This window comes from Pseudorasbora parva, chromosome 5 (assembly GCF_024679245.1).
Source record: "Pseudorasbora parva isolate DD20220531a chromosome 5, ASM2467924v1, whole genome shotgun sequence".
Lineage (NCBI taxonomy): Eukaryota > Metazoa > Chordata > Actinopteri > Cypriniformes > Gobionidae > Pseudorasbora > Pseudorasbora parva.
In genome coordinates this window covers 37,181,053-37,195,048 of record NC_090176.1, presented here as the reverse complement: position 1 = coordinate 37,195,048, position 13,996 = coordinate 37,181,053, and the positions used below count along the sequence as shown (strand labels likewise).

Here is a 13,996-nt window from a genome sequence, read left to right as displayed (position 1 = left end):
AATAATAATAATAGATAAATGTATAACGCACTTTTCATTCCGAAGAATCTCAAAGTGCAACAATGGAAAAATAACAAAAATTAATAAAAAGTATAAAAAAATAAAAAGTCCAAAGACTGAGTATTTTTTAAAGATAACTAATTTACTTTTAAATAGTTCTGAATGACCAAAATGAGTTTAAACCTTGACTGCAACAAACTGTCTAGCCATATCTGAAAAATAGGCAAAAGATTTGCACACTTTATCGTAAGTATTTCGAGGATATAATATTATACTGGGTGTGTAATTATGACATAAATAAACAATTGTTGAACCGATTCGAATGAATAGGGTTTCTAGAAGCTAGCGAGCTCAGCCATTTAATCACCTGACCTGTTGCGCAATGCCACGCGACCTCTCAGAGCGCGTGGTTCACGTGAGTAGCGTGATGGATACGCTCGCATTTGATCGGGGCACGCGCTAGCGGTGTCAACATTACAGGATTTTAATTGACTTTTGGAGATGAGCTGGAGTACACAAAAGAACCACCAAATGCTATCAAGAACTCATCAGCCCAGACGTTTTGTCCATGCGTGGTAAGAGTGAATAGGGCAGGGGCATGCCATTATGCCGCCTGTCAATCCAATTTGTTCTCCATGTATAAAGACACGTTGAATACTCGGGCTGTGGGTTGCGTCACATGATTTTGTTTGCAATAGAGTGGCAGGCTGATTGCTTGAGCTAAAATTGAGAAGATGGTGAGATCAGGCAGGGCACTGGAGGCTATTTAAAGGAACACAATTTTTGCAAGGTATCAAAGTAATATCAGGATAAACAGCACGTGGTAAGTCATACCATAGACATAGACATAATAAATGCAAGAATTGCTATTGGCACATAATAGCAGAACTAATGGTCTGAGAAAATATTTTCATGCGAATAATATGCAGTAGCTAAGGCCTGTTGTTTCCATTAAAAATATAATGCAATTAAAAATATGGCCGGTGGAAAGACTGAAATACAAAACAAAATGTATTTTATACTATTTTGATTTATTTCTTCAAAAAATATGAAAAAATTAATGTTCAACTAATCTCAAGTGTTTTATAATGAAGCTTGTTTCTGCCACAGAATAAAAAACACTGTCTTTTTATTTCACAATTCTTCCCTTTTTCTTGCAGAATTGCATGATATAGTTCCAGTTTCACAGACAGGGCTCAGATTAAGCCAGAATTAGGCCTTAGTTCAATTAGAACATTTACGTATCCTTTTTAAACATGCCTTAGAAAAAATATTACTAGTGTTCATCTTGAGACAAAAACAATGCCATTGACATATTTTAAGATAAAACAGCTCAAACATGCATTTTAGTCTGGGACTAGGCATAAATCTGGTCTATGAAACGTCGGAATTGTGAGTTAAAAAAATGTCAGATTTGCATGATATTCTGACTTTATAACACGCAATTGCTAGATATTAAGTCAGAATTGTGAGATATAAACATGCAATTCAGAGAAAAAAATTCAGTCTTTTTTCCTCTCAGAATTGGACTTTATAACTCTCAATTGCGAGTTTATATCTCTCAATTCTGACTTTATATCTCGCAATTCTGACTTTATAACTTACAGTTTTAAAAAAGTTCAGAATTGTGAGATGTAAACACAATTTTGAGATAAAAAGTTGCAATTATCTTTTAAAATTAGCCTAAAGCTAAAAGTAGTTTTTGCTTCTAACAAGTGCTTTTAACCCTTTTTTATTGAATGGTAAGCAGAAAACTTCGGAAGCTTGTTTCCGCCACAGAATGAAACCAATTAGAATTTAAAGGTGTCATGAACTGGCTTTTACATTTTTTATACTGTTGTCTGAGGTCAACTAATGACATTCGTGTGTTTTTCAAAAACATCATAAATAAAAGGCTGTTTTCTACACTGGTTTTGAGGCTCTCTCCTGAATGCTGTGTTTTGATGGGTGTGCCACACTGGAGACTTGGAAGTAAACACCCAAGGCAAGCATATTTATTGAGCTTCAGCTCCCCTGTCAGTTCAGTTCACATGAGGGACAAATTGTTTTGAAAGCGGCAACCTGAATGATTCTCTCGACCACAGGGCTCGTAAATGTCTTTATCAAACAAAGACAATGATTTATTTCTCATCCACTCTGCGTTTGATTGGGATATTCATTTTTGTATAACATGGCCCGCCCGATCGGTGCATCCAGATATTCACAAAGAGCTTATATGTTTAACCTGACAATACAGACAATGCAAACAGTCACAACCACATAAATCAATAGGTTATGGATGAAGGTAACATCGTCTTCTCTAAGCATGCAGACTGTCTATGATTGCTGACACAGAACAATATCTGGCTATTTGCTTAGAGCTCTTTTTACTCAGTCCAGCAATCTGCAAGCCTCTAACACATAATCTGTGCACATGTCCTAAACTACCCAAAATAAGAACAATTAGTTTGGTCCTGTAGCCACACACTGCCAAAGTATTTTCTCAGAAAAACACAAGTCCATGTAAGCATCAAAACAACAGCCCACTTCTAGAATCAGAATGTTTTTAGACAGTTCATTAATGACTACAATGTCTGGAGTATTTGGGTGTACCTTAAGTACGCTTTTAAGACAGTTTCTATTATTATCATTCAGATTTGAGATCTGGGCAACTTCGCAAACTGTTAGGTTGTCGTTATTCAACATATGCAGTAGAAGCTGTACTCTGGTAGCTGTATAAATCCATTAAATGTTGGGAATCCCCAGTCCCCCTTCAGATTTGCTCATAAAGAGAATACTTTTTGTCGTGTGAATATTAAGATTTAACCATTTTCTTACCAGTTGCATTGTCTTATTGTTCAGCTCCGTCAGATGTTTTTTTTTTTAGCAAATGTGGACTTTAGCAAACAGATCTTGGATCTTAGATAGTGCTATGTCCCGAATGGCCTGGAACTTCATGCAGATCGGTAGAGGACACTGGTCTACCAGGTCTAGTCTTCTGGAGTATTCTTGCCATTCTCCTGCAACATTAAACATGTGTCTAAATAACTGTATGATTCAGTTCTTGAATAAACTCTAATTTTGCTTCCGGCAATTGTAAATGATGGAGGTTCATCTTACTTGGCCCTATGCAATCTATTGCCACCGCTGTGTTGTTCATAGAGCACAGCACATTTGTTGTTCTTAACTGCAAGTCCAGGCCATCGCAGGGAGCGATTGGTGTATGACAGCATGTTGGAAATGACATTCTCCTCTCTACACACACACACACACACACACACACACACACACACACACACACGTTGGTCTACGTGGTTTACAGGGACTCTCCATAGGTGTAATGGTTGTTATACTGTACAAACCGTATTTTCTATCCCCTTACACTGTCCCTGCCCCTAAACCTACCCATCACAGGAAACATTCTGCATTTTTACTTTCTCAAAAAAACATAATTTAGTCTGTTTTTAAGGCCATTTGAATTATGAGGACATTTGATATGTCCTCATAAACCACATTTATAGTGTAATACCAGTGTAATACCCATGTTTGTGTCCTCATAAACCACATAAACAGGCTCACACACACACACGTGCAAGCTCAGATCAAGAAAGGAATATTATTTCACTATTTGAGATTCATCGGCCTGCCGACGGGCATTCGTTTGGTAGCCCGTCTGGAAAACATATAGCCCCACCCCAGGACTACTATTACATATAAAAACGATGTGTTGCACCTTTCCTGTCGGATCCAATATAGAAGGCACAGCCTTGTGTTTTACTCTCAATATGTCTGCAAATCCAGCTCGACCTGAGACTTTTTACAAACGATTCCCCAGTGAAATGAAGCGAACGCTCGTACATGTCTTCCGTATGTGAGCTGGAACTTTATTAAAGTTATCACACATTCCTCAAAGTTATCACATACTTTATTAAGTATCCCACATTCCTAATACTATGATCCGAAGGATGCTTATGCAGCGACTCTGTTCTTCCACAACCAGGAAGAGCGCAATATCTTCTATCTTCTGCATGTTTATTGCTGCTGGCTAGCACGATCCAAATGGCTCGGTGGGTGAGGCTATTGAATTAGATGTGCTCTGGAGGTGCTTATTATTCTGTAGAGGCGGTGTTTCCCAACAGATGATGTCAAGATGTGCACACGATCGTTTTCTGGTTCTGGTGTCTATAAAAGCTTTTCTTTGACTAACAATGATTTTTCAGCTCTGAAAACATACAGGATATTCTTATATTACCATGACATTTTATATATCAAAAGCTCAAGAGAAAGTTGATTTCTTAATTCATCACCCCTTTAATTAATTTAATTAATAAAGCGTTCAACTGGGCCCTTACACACACAGTAAGGAAAATAAGTATTTGAACACCCTGCTATTTTGCAAGTTCCCCCACTTGGAATTGGAAATCATGGAGGGGTCTGAAATTGTCATCGTAGGTGCATGTCCACTGTGAGAGACATAATCTAAAAAAATATATCCAGAAATCACAATATATGATTTTTTTAAACTATTTATTTGTATGACACAGCTGCAAATACGTATTTAAAACACCTAAGAAAATCAATGTTAATATTTGGTACAGTAGCCTTTGTTTGCAATTACTGACGTCAAATGTTTCCTGTAGTTTTTCACCAGGTTTGCACACACTGCCGGAGGGATTTTTGCCCACTCCTCCACACAGATCTTTCTAGATCAGTCAGGTTACTGACCTGTCGCTGAGAAACACAGAGTTTGAGCTCTCTCCAAAGATTCTCTACTGGGTTTGGAGACTGGCTAGACCCCTCCTTGGCTATCCTGGCTGTGTGCTTCAAGTCATTGTCATGTTGGAAAACCCAGCCTCGACCCATCTTCAATGCTCTAACTGAGGGAAGGAGGTTGTTCCCCAAAATCTTGCAATACATGGCCCCGGTCATCCTCTCCTTAATACAGTGCAGTCGCCCTGTCCCATGTGCAGAAAAACACCCCTAAAGCATGATGCTACCACCCCCATGCTTCACAGTAGGGATGGTGTTCTTGGGATGGTACTCATCATTCTTCTTCCTCCAAACACTTTTTGTGGAATTATGACCAAAAAGTTCTATTTTGGTCTTATCTGGCCACATGACTTTCAAGTAAAACGGGCCTGGTCCTGGATATGTGCTGGTTTAAGCAGGGGAAACTTCCGTGCCATGCATGATTTCAAACCATGACGTCTTTGTGTATTACCAACAATAATGTTGGAAACGGTGGTCCCAGCTCTTTTCAGGTCCTTGACCAGCTCCTCCTGTGTAGTTCTGGGCTGATTTCTCACCTTTCTTAGGATCATTGAGACCCCATGAGGTGAGATCTTGCATGGAGCCCCAGTCCGAGGGAGATTGACAGTCATGTTTAGATTCTTCCATTTTCTAATGATTTTACAACAGTGGACCTTTTTTCAACAAGCTGAATGGCAATTGCCCTGTAGCCTTTTTTCAGCCTTGTTGAGGTGTACAATTTTGTCTAGTGTCTTTGGACAGCTTTTTGGTCTTGGCCATGTTAGTAGTTGGATTCTTACTGATTGTATGGGGTGGACAGGTGTCTTCATGAAGCTAACGACCTCAAACTAGTGCATCACGTCCTGTGGTAAAACTACATTACTAAATCAACCCTTGTAAAACGAATCCTTTCCTAATAGGCCTTATAAAATACAAACCAATAGAAACCAAGATATAATCAAAATACTTCCATTGTGCAAACTCATTGGTCTAAAATTCTACTTCTCATAACTGTTTAATAGTACTTTCTGAATAGATATGAATATGATTGTTTCACACTACTTGTTGCTGGAAACATTTGCATCGTGCTGCCTAGTATAGACACTGTGTACATTTGAGCCATAATAGTAATGTTTTCCTTTTAATAGCTTCAAACATTATATCGATACATTTTGATACATTGAAAGTGGATTTCAAGCTTGCTGGCTAGCGAGAAAAACAGAAACAGCTTTCTTTTTCCTCTAGTGTCATCCTGAACCACATTCAGAGATGGTAGTTTAATGGACATTGAGGATATTTAATTTTTATGTGACTAACTAACAGCTTAAACCAGGATGTATTAATACTGAATTGTTTGAAGCCTGGAATTGTGATGGGAAAACTGTTTTGTTATCCCCAAAGATGTTGACAAAGCTATGTTTTTCATGTTTGGTTTTGTCTAAAGCAGCTTATAAAAGGCCTTGAAGCTACAAATATTCCGCTCTGCATATGATAGGCCTTCTCTGTTATGCATACATTTAAGTTGCGTGTAAACAAGTTCAGTTGAAAGTAGCTCAGAATTAACTGATAATATCATATTAGAAACAATTTTGAGAAATGTTTCTGCTCTGGCACTTAACACAATTAGAGGCATTATTGCAGCATTGTACAATAAAATACAATAAGTCACACAGACCTTTAACACTCTTCCAAATCCATTGGTAACCCACTTAAGAGGAATCAAATTCTCTCAGGTAATTACAGCTACAGAGCGCCATGCGTGCCCTTATACGCAAACTTCTATGCTCCAACGAGGACTTTAGTCTGAAATTTTAATCATATTTTCCATTCATCCCTGATGAATTCAAAGTGTATGGCCCTGTTTTTCTGCTATGAAATCCAATTCGGCGAAAGACTAAAATCTAATTGGCCTCCTTTTGTTCATCACAACAGTTAAAGCCTGAGCAAAACAAATAAGCAAACTGCGACTTATTATCAGCACTCCTATTATCATAATGACCTTATTTGCCAAAATATTGTCCCTATTAGTCCAAGGGAAAGTATGGAGTCCAGTGCATAATGAACCACCGGGGTCTTGTAACACGCTAGGGACTTTGACATGTCTTTTATTACTTTTACACTAAATGGAGGAAATGATGTGGCTCTTGTTGGTGATTACTTAGTGTCTCCTTGATGTCAAAGTGAAAAGTGTATCCTGTTTTAATATTTGATTGTTTTTTTTTTCCTGACGCAATTTTATCCAATTCATCATTTTGTGTGCTAATTTGCTGAGCTTGTGACACTTTCAGTGATCTGAGTTACTGCGTAAGTGGACTTTTAAGATGATGTTATCGTTTGATGTCAAATTTCCTTTTGGCAAATTGACTACATTGAGGGAAAAGAGTTTGTGCAAAACATCTTTCCCTCATTTCTCAGACTTTCAAACCCGAAGAACTCTATAAACAACAGTGTGCACAACACTAGCAGTCTTTTAATGTCTGAAGTGTTCGTATAGGCTATACTAGTTCCTACAGATAGATATGTGTATTTATTTCTTAATGAGGCCGCTTATTAATGTACTTATTTTGGTCCATTTTAAAAACATTTTAATCTATGCATGTTTGCCCTTACTGATCAATATATCCGTGTCAGGCCTGAAACGAAACTTTAGCATGAGGTTAGTTGCTTATTTCCTACTTATCCTTATCAGGGCTGTGTTAGGGGGTTTTGTGCAGGCTCAAAAGCACAACATTAACAGCATAGTTGTCATAGCTTTTCTTGCGCGCACAGTGAACTGGGCATGCATTCTTGTGACACATCAAGCTCGTTAAAATAGCTGGGAAACTATTGGTGGTGAACGCAAAAGAATACAAAATAGCGGGAAACAGTCTCTATAACCAAGACAAAAGCCAAAAAAAGAGAAAAGAACAAGAAAGTGAGGCACCGAGAGAAAGATATTGAAGTCTGATTGCTCTCTGTCTTTGTCTGGATTTGTTTCCCTGCTTGTTATTATTACGTTTAGAAAAATGACAATTACACGGAAAAAATCAGAGGGGAATATTCATTACGATTCATTATCTGCTCCACCAAATTGCATCAAGCTTATAAAATATTTCTTTCACTTGTTCAAAGGCTTGTTAGTGCTTAAATTCAATTACCGCTGACTGTTACAGACTGTCAGGACTTTTTAGCAAATCATTAGTCAAGGTTTACTCCTGGGCAGAGAACAGCCGCTTGACAGCCTTAATTGTTGTGAACCATTTAAAGGTCCGCTAATGAAGCAGGGCTATAATCGGCCAGTAGTAGTTGGCTCGAGATAGAAATTTCCAAAACTTTGGCAAGATCAAAGTGATACAGTCGAGACCATTTGCTAAATTATCAGCTCGAAATTAAGCCCGTCTGCGACCTTGCTTTTTCCATCTGAGCTTTTTTGAGATGGAGGGGAGGAAAAGGTTGCCCTCAATCTCAGTGCCTTTCATCTAGAAATGAAATAACATGGAGAAATATGAATTAAATATTGTCTTGGAGGAAGAGGTGAAGAGACGTTCATCTTGTCATGGTGACAGCAGCAGAATTTTGCGTTTAGTAGGCAAGGGTTTGATTACCAAGGACAGCCAAAGATCAGGAAACTTGACCAATCATAGCCCAGTCATAAATGCTTCATAAATAAAGCATCACTGTCATTGTAATCCATACACTTGTAGGTGAGACGTACTGCAGAGCATTTTAAAACTGTAAACCATCTTAGAATTGTTCTTTCTTTATACTATATTGTGTTACTATATGAAAGAAATTCAAGGGATTCTTAAAGGATCCATTTCATAACAGCCTTTTTTAGCCTTTGTGTTCCCATGTTCCACACTAAACTCCCAAGCCCACTCCCAATCCATTCAAAGAATGTTTTTTTAAGCTCTTAGCAGCTGCTTTGCTACTTGATGTAATAAGAACATACTAAGCTCCTTTGTAGCACTGTTTTGTTTTTTTCCTGTCTGTTTATTCTGCTATGGCGATTTGTTCGCTCGTTTTTTTTGTCCTTGCTGCATTCTTCAGAGCTGTGTAAAGTGGTTTCGTGTTCAATTGGTCCCTTGATGTCACATTGGACAGATACTTGGATGGAAAAAGGGGGTAAGAGTGTTTTATGTAGTTATTAGCTTAAGTGCTAAATCACAGCTGCTCCACTGAGCATGTTTAATAGTCAATTTTGAAATTTTGCTCTTGAAAATTCACCTGAAACTTCACAGCGACATTTCCAAAAAACAATTGTCGGCAAGTAGCTAATGACATGCGAACGGTTATTCAGGCAAAACCCGTGTGACCTGTACGTGGCAGAATAAGTAGTCGCGATCCTCTCATTAGGGGCTTTTCCCACACATTTGATCCATAAATTGCCTTGAGATTTTCTGGGAGGTGTTTTCGTAAACCCCCGCGCCTGTGCAGATATGCTTGTTGATGCTTTCACATCAGTGGAATGTAATACACTCTTTAGTGTGACTGACAGGAGGCAGCACAATGACTCACTTATGGCAGCACCACACCAGTGACCCACACCAGAACACTTTTGCTCTGAACCCCACCAGCTGGTGGCCTGCAAAACATAGAAGATTAAATATACTGGACCACGGCTTGCTGTCGAGGTACTGATGGAACCTTTTAAGAGCTAAATTGTTGCCGAGTGAAAGCCCAGCGCACTTGGCTGATGTCATTTCACAGCTGTTTGCTCAATTAAGCTGTGCAATGGCACTGTCCCCACTTTACTCATTTGCTCTACACATCAGGACCTCCTCTACAGTTAATGCTGAGGCCTTTTTCATGCCTTGTGGCCTCTCCTGAGGACTGGTTCAAAAGATTTGACTTCACTCATCACATTGTTAGGCTGTTGAGACGATTGCTCCCCTTGTTGCTAGTTGTCCATCAGTTCTTCTCAGACTAGCTGTGGTTTTTGTTCCCGTCTTTGGCTTCTCTTCAATTAACATACAGCTTTTGCAGCTGCTTGGATGCTTTGTCTTTTGTGATTTTAAGAGCTGCCTCTTGTTTAAGATTTATCTTTCATCGAGCAAAAGCAAGCATTTTGGTGCTTAAGCGTGTGGTCGCAGCCTTCGCTCCATCAACCTGTGTGTCCTCACACATTGCTTAAGCACTCGATGATTAATGGATGCTGTGGCGTTCCCCTATACCTGCAACTATTAGCATTGATTTATCTTGTATAATGTTCCCGTCTTGTCAGGTAGATATGATCAATGTCACCTTTCAAGGAAAGATTGTCCTATGTAATTTTACGTGGATTTGTAAGTGGAAATCATCTTTGTAGAGACTCTAAAAAGGATCAATAATATATATGTTCAAAATTAAAAAAAGGAGAAAGTTCTTTAAATTGAATGGCTTAACGTGTTATGTGGTTTCCAAAAAAAAAGTTATATATATATATATATATGTATGTATGTATGTATGTATGTATGTATATATATATATATTATTCAGATTTTGTGTGTGGGTGTGGTTTTATAACCTGAACTACCACCTCGTCATAATTTTTTTAATTATCTGATATTTTAAGATACTTAAGCTGTGTTTCAAAATCGCCCCCTATACCCTCATTCCCTACAATACTGCATTAATATAGTCCACTTAAAGGAGTAAATGAAAACAAGTGAGCGAATTTGGACACTGGAAGGGCTGGTGCTTTTTGTACCTGCAATAATAATCATTTGAAACTTGGCAAACTGGTTGCTCCAGTACTTATCAAAATATTTATCTTGAACTCTGGCATGGAAACTAGCATGTACAAACCTTAATTAAACAATGTATTAGTGAATTAGTATGATATTTTGCTGTACCCACATTGGACCAGCAGCTGTCTAATTGATGAATGATTCTGGGAATTGCGGAATTCATTCGGCATGACCCTCAAAGTTCATTATGGGTATTCTCTAGCTGTTGAGTGTTTATCAGCTGTGCACTTATTGCGGTGCATTATGGGATTGAAGAAGTGCACTTGATAATGTCCACTAGTAGTGCTCTATTTAAGGAGATAGGGGTCAATTTCTGGCAATTTCAAATATTACGCTTTTTAAAAAAGTTTTGTTAAAATATTTGTAAAGAAATAATAATGATAACTGATTGTTTAATTCAGTTTTTTTTTTAAATCCCATCACATAAGTGTAGTCAAGTTGTTATGTGTATGCATTGCATTTTTCATGTATTTTTTAAATCAAGTAATAAATCTAGACAAAAAAATGAGTGTCTCGTTAGAGACAGTGATAAAATGAAAATTTGTTCTTTATAATTTTAGACGGATTTGAAAGAGGAAATCATATTTGCAAACTACCATCTGAACTGCCACGTCATCAGAAAACAGAAGTTGACCAAAAGCCTAGAAGACTCCGCACAAAGAGTGAGTAGGTCTTTTTTTCGCCTTTAGATCCCCATTGGAAATAACTTCCAAAAAACAACAACACACACCACATGGCCAGAGCTTAGTTTAAGTCGCTTAGAGTTATTGGGTTTTGACAATGTGTGCCATCAAGGTTTTACCCTCAACAGGTGTTTTACATTCCCCCTCTTGAGGGTGGCCTGCGGACTGTAGCCTACAGTGGCTGCATAGCTCTCACTTTTATCGTTCCCTCCTCTGCCATTTGGCCAATGGGGTTACAGCAAGACATCTCGCACACATTTCTTTCATTGCTACTTCAGACAACACATGTATGCAACAGAGAGCTGAGCTGTAAACGTCAGACTTTGAACCATGAACCTGCCAAATCCTACTATATGGTGCCATCTTCAGTGAGAATGGAAAGACTCTGCGATGTAGCGTTCTCTTTTCAGCCGTTCTATATCCAGCACTTGAGTTTGGCGCTCGTGGAGTTCTGTACTCCCCCCCCCAAACCCACCGTCATCAAGTATTCCACACTAAAGCGCAATGGAATGTCAAGACGATGATAAGAAGCAAGCTGCGAGCTGTCAATGTCGTCCTGATTAGGTAGCGAGGCTGAGGTGGGATCCGTAGCTTGAGCGTGCAAATCTCGAAAGTCCTCGCAAAATATCTCCGCTAGCAAATCAAATGCAGCTGTACGGCGGTATCTGTTGCACCTGAGCTCCAAACAAGAGGAGACTTTATTATTATTTTAATTAGGTTCTTTGTGTTTAATTTCCCCAGGCTTACCCTGAGTCAGCGCCGGTGTGAATGAGGAAGCGTGCACTTTGAGTGCCGATACCCCCAAGTGATTAGTGCGCAGGTACAATAGCTGGCATGTATAAAATTTCTCTTATTAAAGTCAATACATATACATATGTCTGATGCATAATTTATATCAGCAGCATGTAGTGCCAACATGGGAGAATAGCTTCACAGACTTTAGACTTTTTTTTGCCTTCAAAGTGTTTTAGAAAGAGCATCAGGCTTTAGAGGGAATTCTGCCGAGCTTTCAGCAAACACTGATTTGGGTGAACGTCCCAAATGTAGTTCTCTCCACATTTATTTGACCAGGATACCAAATATTTAGAGACAAAAGTTTTTTATTCTTTTACAGATTTTGTATTGTTTAATAACATATTAGAGTACTTGCAATGAATGTACAACCATAAAAATACATTAAGCTTTTATAAAGCTTTCCACACTGGAGTGGAAGCCAATCTTTGGGGAAAAGCAGTACATTAGTTATTAGCTGAGTTTTCATTCATTCAAATTTATGGATTTGGCAGACGCTTGTATCCAAACCGACTTGCATTGCATTGAAGTTATACATTATATCAGTTCATGCATTATAGGGAATAGAACCCATGACTTGTTTGAGCTACAGTCATTTTTATGATTTTTTTAAAATACATGTTAATAAAATAGACCGTTTTTTAAATAAAATGTATATATGCATGGTGGGTCTTTTTTTCTTCTTCTTCTTTTTCTTCTTTTTTTCGAGATTTAAAGACAATCTTATACCAAGATAGAAAGTTGTGCATAATGCCATGTGATTGAATACATTTCAATTAAATTTGCAACTTTGTTGGAAACAGTTTTTTGTCAGCGGACAAATGTAAATGAAAGTCTAAAGCTACATTATAACCAAAGACAAAGCAATCTTTGTTCTCATCCTTGGTTTGATGTATGTGCCTGATGAAAGGTTAATGGGGCAAAACAACTCAATTAAAAAAAGCAACAGTTTTGGTTCCCATCATCAAAATTGTGGCCACTCTGTTAAGAACATAGTACATTCCTCTGTTTAAGCACACCATCTGGCCCCTGAACAGACAAAAGTTTGCTTTCACGTTGGATGTTTATTGTTCTGAAAGATTGATGCGGCTAATATCAGCCTTCACAATGACAGATTATCATCAACAGTTAATCAGCGCTATTAAGAGATAAATATCAGTAATTTAATCAGTACAGTAATTTCTTTAGCAATAATACAATTTACAAATGTAAGTGATTAAGTAATTAGCATACATCGCTCCAGATAACAGTCCCTTAGAGTTCTGAGCGTCTGGTTTCTGTAGATTTCAGCAGTTGATTTTAGTCTCCCCTTCTTTCTTTTTCTGTTGTTTTTTTTGTTTTGTTTTGTTTTTTTAATTCTCTCCTTTTTTGTGAATGAGAATTGTTAGTTCTTGGCTGAAACCCAGAGCACTTTAGAAATGACCCTTAGAAATGAAATCCTTCTTTTAGTCCTCCGTTAAGTTTAGCTGTTTTCAAGTTAGCGTGGACATGTTGCACAAGTGCTGCGCACTGGGGAAATGAATGCCTTGCATTAAATTCAATTGAAAAATTATGTGCACTTGATAAAATAAAGCCTGGCTCTGGGCTGGCATATCTAAACAGCTATCAAGGATCTCTTTGTTGCTCTTCAAGCAGCACCCGCCTGGGGCAAGTCCTGGTTTCAACATTCTAAAGTTATACTCCTTTATTTACAAAGTAATTTGTCGGTTAGTGTTAATTTCCTAAATGCGACATAAAAGGAGTGCGGCGGAGAGAAATTTGGGGAGAAAATCATAAAAACAGCCGAGAATCAGGCAAATTGCTAACATGTGTGCCCTGCTGCTGAGGGCTGCCTCTGCGTGGCTGTTCCCGGCCCTCTGAGCATTGGCCAGTTCCGTTTGAAGGGTGCAGTTCTTTAATGAAGGGCTAATTTTTATTGCCACTCCATTGACTTCAAAGCAGTTCAGGTTGCCAAACATAATTTCACTGGCGGTATTTTCAGGTGCACTGCAAATAGTTCGTAAATAATTTCCCTATTAGGCACGTTCTTCTCACAAGTGGCACTTTTTGGGGTGAACGTTTCATCTCCGCGTGCCTCTCTCAGGT

At 38.3% G+C, this 13,996-nt stretch overlaps 1 long non-coding RNA gene across 3 annotated transcripts in view; it reads left to right on the top strand.

Moving 5' to 3' along the window:
* The first annotated feature begins 402 nt into the window (after positions 1 to 402).
* LOC137076135 (uncharacterized) overlaps positions 403 to 13,996 on the top strand; it is a 180,370-nt gene continuing 166,776 nt past the window's right edge. For all 3 annotated transcript variants that reach the window (XR_010905208.1, XR_010905207.1, XR_010905209.1), the window contains exons 1-2: positions 403 to 575; positions 10,997 to 11,098. This is a non-coding gene — a long non-coding RNA (uncharacterized lncRNA). The remainder of the gene's footprint in view (positions 576 to 10,996; positions 11,099 to 13,996) is intronic.